This window comes from Macaca thibetana, chromosome 2 (assembly GCF_024542745.1).
Source record: "Macaca thibetana thibetana isolate TM-01 chromosome 2, ASM2454274v1, whole genome shotgun sequence".
NCBI lineage: Eukaryota > Metazoa > Chordata > Mammalia > Primates > Cercopithecidae > Macaca > Macaca thibetana.
Genome location: NC_065579.1, coordinates 117607012 through 117612767, shown reverse-complemented (window position 1 = coordinate 117612767; position 5756 = coordinate 117607012). Strand labels below are relative to the sequence as shown.

The following is a 5756-nucleotide window of genomic DNA, read 5'->3' as shown; positions in this document are numbered from 1 at the left end:
CACTCTGGCTGGGCACGGTGGCTCATGCCTGTAATCAGCACTTTGGGAGGCTGAAGTAGGCAGATCCTCTGAGGTCAGGAGTTTGAGACCAGCCTGGCCATAATGGCGAAACCCCACCTCTACTAAAAATACAAAAATTAGCTGGGCATGGTGACACATGCCTGTAGTCCCAGCTACTCAGGAGGCTGAGGCAGGAGAATCAGTTGAACCCGGGAGGTGGAGGTTGCAGTGAGTCTAGATTGTGCCATTGCACTCCAGACTGGGTGACAGAGCAAGACTGTCTCAAAAAAAAAAAAAAAAAGTCACTCGAGGAGTCTTTGCAAAAGTCTTAGGTGGGGCTGTGGTAGTGGAGAATCTAGGTAATTCAAGAAGTTGATGAAGACTTCTTCCTAGAGGAGAGAGCAAACGTGTTGTTACGAGTTGAACTGTATCCCTCTAAAAAGATGAAGTCCTAACCCCCAGTACCTCAAAATGTGACCTTATGTGGAAATAGGGTCCTTATGGATATAACTGATTAAGATGAGATTGTGCTGGAGTAGGGTGGGCCCTTAATCCACTATGACCAGGGCCTTTATGAGAAAAGGAGGTAGAGACACACAGGAAAGATGGCCACGTGAAGATGTAGGGAGAGGTCTGAGTTGTGCTTCCACAAGCAAGGAACACCCGGGGTTGCTGGAAGAGGCAAAGAAGGACCCCGCCCCTAGAGTCTTCAGAGAGAACATGGCCCTCCCAATATCTTGATTTTGGATTTGTAGTCTTTACAATTGTGAGGAAATACATTTGTGTTGTTTTTATCCACCTGGTTTGTGGCAATTTGTTATAGTAGCCATAGGAAACTAACATGGGGGTGAAGTAGGCTAATGTTAAACCAGGTTGGAGAGTAGAGCAGGCCAGGCCCCACAAGGCCTTGATGATCTTATTAAAGATGTTTCTCTTAAGAACAATAGCCAGGCAGAAAACTTTTTTTTTGTTTCTTTGTTTTTGTTTCATTTTTGAGACGGAGTTTTGCTCTTGTTGCCCCAGGATGGAATGCAATGGCACCATCTCAGCTCACTGCAACCTCCGCCTCCCAGGTTCAAGCAATTATCCTGCCTCAGCTTCCAGAGTAGCTGGGATTACAGGCATCCACCAGCATGTCTGGCTAATTTTTTGTATTATTTAGTAGAGACAGGGTTTCACCAGGTTGGCCTGGCTGGTCTCAAACTCCTGACCTCAGGTGATCCACCCACCTTGGCCTCCCAAAGTGCTGCGATTACAGGCATGAGCCACAGCACCCAGCCCAAAGAACATTTTTAAGCAATGAGGTGGTGATGTCTAGGTAGCGTGTGAGGGGATCAGATTCACCTTTAGAAAAGGTCACCTGGACTTCTTTAGTGAATGAATTGGAAGGAGGCAAGAATGACAGGCCACCAACGTTCCAAATCATTGATGTCTCAAAATAGTCACCCAGCTTCCGGTTCCCAGCATCGACTGCGACCGGGGTTCAGTGCTCGGGTGAGAAGCTTATGGCATCGGCAGATTCAAGGCGATTTGAGCTTTAGCTAGGATGATGGAGGTTGTTTGCAACAACTGTCTGGGCTTCAGGTCCGTCTTAAATGTAACACGGATGACACCATTGGAGACCTTAAGAGACCTTAAGAAGCTGATTGCAGCCCAAGGGGTCACCCATTGTAAAAAGATTATCCTGAAGAAGTGGTACATGATTTTTAAGGACCACACGAGTCTGGAGGATCATGAAATCCATGATGGGATGAACCTGGAGCTTTATTCTCAATGGATTAGAATCCTAATATTTCTGCTGCTCCACTGTCCACTCTCATCCTCACATCCTCACCCCCAACACTGGTATAGATGCTTGTTTTTAAAAACTCACCCAAGACTTAGATGTGGCAAATATATATGTACATATGTACCTATATGTACATATACATATTATATGTATATATACATATAATATGTGTGTGTATATATACATATTTAAAAATTGAAAAAACAAAGAAACAACAAAATAGCTATCCAATTAGATCCCATTTTTCTTTCCAACTACCACAGATTAAAGAAATCAAACTTTCTGTATTCATTAATATTGGACAGCTGAAACAAACTTTCTCAAACTGTGTTCCAAGAAACCCAAGTTCTAGGAAGTCTGTTTTGGAAAACATTCCATGGCCAAATAAATTTTGGAAGTTCTAAGTCCCTTGGGAGCTTTCTTCTTTCTTGGAGAGTCAAAACGTGCATTAACATATTAAAATCTCTAGGAAGTCCTGCGATAAAGAAAGAGTATAGCTCCAATTCTCAAATGTGTTTGATTATGAAATATCCTTGGGCCAAACCCAAACCAAACATGGTTGGGATTACCTGTTAACATTCTAAGAAATTCACTTTTGAAAATGCAGGGCAGAGAGGTTTTTAAAAATAATCTTTTCATTTCCTCACCCCACTTTTGGAGCCAGGAAATTCTACCCAATATTTAGTTTAAATTTTGCTCTGCAATTTTTCTCTTGCCTGTGTTCACAGCCCACTGAGGGATAACTGCTGACAATCTGTGAAGTGATGGTTATTTTGAAGCTCAAATCTCCCTTCTCCTTCTCTTCTCCCATCTGGGCGTCATTTGAGAGATCTGCCCTGAAGCAATTCTGCAAGCAGGGTGTGGAGAAAATATTTATGAACCATTTTTAAAACACCACTTTAAAAAACATGGCATATTCAAATGTGATGTGAAACATATATCCCAAACTTCAAAATGTTGGTCATTATCACCAATACAGAGAATGTTATACCTGGAAAGGAATCTAGGAGTCATTTGGTTTAAAATGCTCACTTTGCTCATAAATAAACTAAGGTTCAGAAAGCCAAAGAGAACAGGCCAAAACCACACAGCTGATCCTATCACACAGGTGTAAGGAGATCAGAGGTATTCAATCCCAGGCCCACTTTCTTTTGAATATATATTCTGGGGCTTTTTAGAAACTTACTGAACTCCTGGCAGCATTTGAATCTAGATATTAATAGTTAATATAAAGATTACCAAAAAGGCATTCTAACTAATTTAAGAATCTCAACCAGTGTATACCTCTTTTGGTGAGTGAAAGTAACCAATTCAGTGGGAAAAAAAAGGGGGAAGGGTAAATTTGTAAATAGTAAAAATAATAGCCTATAATTCAAGTTTTATGTTCTGGTTATCTCTGTTCCACATACATAATTTTCTTGAAATTATTTTAAAAATTCCTCTTGACACGTTCATGTATTTATTGTAAATTCTTTATTCTTGGTGTAATTTTTTTCTTTTAAACAACAAAATATTTTAAAATGTTTCAAACAATAAGATTTTTTAAATGACTCAGAAAAATACCTCCTTTGGCTTTTCTTTTTTATTCTGTCTCCTTCCCTTCCATCAAGTATCTGTAAATATAAAGCAGGTAGAAAGATACCTCCCAATTGGCACCACACATTTAAGGCAGGAAAATCATGTTTTACTGTCTCCACTCTTTATAGTGTTATCCTACTAGTGATCTTTATTAATGCATTTATGGAAGTAGATTTCAGTTTGCCCTGTCATTGCTGTCTGTCCCACAGAGACACATATTTTGCAGACATGATTCTGTACCTAAGCAGCAGCCTTTCAGACAATGTGATAGGCAAAGGCAGAAAGAAAGATGGCACCAGTACAGATGACTTTGCCCAGAGTGACTTTGAGCTAGGAGACCTAAATATGATGCCTTTGCTGGTGAACACATCTTGCAGACACTTCAAGAAAGGTAATGTTCATGCAACATGGCTCCTTCCCTCAAGACATATTTTTTATCTTATAATCAACTCAAGAAAAAGCGATCTGTTACAATATTGAAGCATAAACAGGCTAAGGAGAATCTTGAGACAGTTGTTCAGTCCTTATTTCTCCTTTTTAGGGAAGTTTAGAGGATAATTTTGGCTCTATGCTGTATTTCTACTTACTAGCTAATTTTAGAACCTAATCCACACAAAATACATTTCCAGGTGTAATTTCCAGATTAAACAGGAGTGACACTGCCTGGGTACATCTAGATTTACCTCTCCCCACCCAACTCTTATCTGCCCATTTTGCTTCTTTTGTTGAGACAGCCCATTGATATCATTACACTTGGGCTAAACTAAAAACACATCCAGCTCCCAGTGTTCTCTCATTTCAGAAAACAGATAAATCTTTTAGAATGCTTAGGGAGCTGGCTTCAAAATGCTGCCACTCCTTTGATGATAGTATCACAAAGAAGTTAGAGTCAATATGCTTTCTTTAATTCAGGAAACAGCTTGATGTAGGGAAAGATTGAGAAATTAAAAAGAGAAACAACAGTCTATATCATGATCTCACCATGTATTTGCAGAGAAACCTTGGATGAGTTTCTTTATCTTCATGAGTTTCCATTTCCTCACCTGTAAAATAGGATTGATAAAATGTACTGAAAATGTTAAGAAGAGCAACTGAAGTTTTACAAAATATCCTTCATGGTTTCTGGTATATCAAAGCTCTCAGACTTTACCTTCACTTTTCTGGCTCCTTTTGAATTCAGCATTCAATCCATGGCAGCTTCAGAAATCAAATGCCAGCTGTGTGTCTAAAAGAAAGTTCTTTGTGATGATTTAACCTAAAAGAATCTCTCATCCAGAATCTATTTAATATCTAGGGTTCAATGAAATGCCTTTAAAGCAAAGCATTGAGGGGAAAATACAGAAGAGAAAAGAAATGCACTCCCTAGAATGTCATAGTAGGGGCTATGTCCATGCGCAAGAACGTAAGATAAAATCAAAATATTCAGTCTAGCATGTAGGTCACATCAATTCCACTGTTACCTACAGACAAGAAAGTCATGGGGATATTGGACAGACCTGACAGGCAATAAAATGTGATGGTTAACAGGAAGTCAAATACAATTATTTCCAGTTCTGGCTCTGAAATATACTAGCTGCACCATCTTAAGTAAGTCATTGTATTTCTGTGAGCTTCAATTTTCTCATCTGTGTAAGGAAGGTAATAGTATCTAATTTATGGGGTTGGTGTTGTGAGTAATAAATATTGTAATTAATACATAGTGCTCTGCACAATATCAGGCAAGGAGCAAATGTTGAATAGATGGAATCAATTATCATTGTTCTTCTTTTTTCTTTTTTTTCTAAACACTTAAGGTCAAGTGTGAATCACTTCTAATCAGAGTTTCTGCTCTCCGACACTCAAAAATGCATAACAGGAACCCAATGATTGGGTACAGAAACAAACAAAAGAAGAAAAAAATATTCATCTCTGATGAATCCTCCCCCTCCATTAAGCAGTCAGGAAATAATGCGCTGGGTACTGGTAGGGTGGGACAAAGCCAAGGAAAAATTTCCAGCTGTCAAGACATCCACAGTCTATGCCCTGTGGTCTTCACACATGAGATGTGAATGTTGTAAAGTATGCTTATTTCAGCTCAATTGCCAATTTTTCTTCTAGAGCAAAGCTAAAGATACTTAGTCTTATGACCAGTGGGAAAGCTTTTGTCTTCATCCGAGCCAATTGGCTGGCCTGACAATAATAGCACTTTTCAATGTCATTCTTTTTTGATATCTAGAAAAGATAGGAATCCTGGATTTGTGTTCAGTGAAAAGTACTTAAAGTGAAACCTACCAGATGTACCAATAGTTTCCTGGGTAAAAATGAAGTACTTTTTTCAGAGGGTCCTCTAGTTTTTCTTTACTCCACAGGAACATCAACAGGAAGCTGTAAATCATCAATACTGAACATC

At 39.2% G+C, this 5756-nt stretch overlaps 1 pseudogene; it reads left to right on the top strand.

Moving 5' to 3' along the window:
• The first annotated feature begins 1546 nt into the window (after positions 1 to 1546).
• Positions 1547 to 5540, top strand: LOC126948991 (ubiquitin-like protein 5; annotated as a pseudogene).
• The last annotated feature ends 216 nt before the right edge of the window (positions 5541 to 5756 follow it).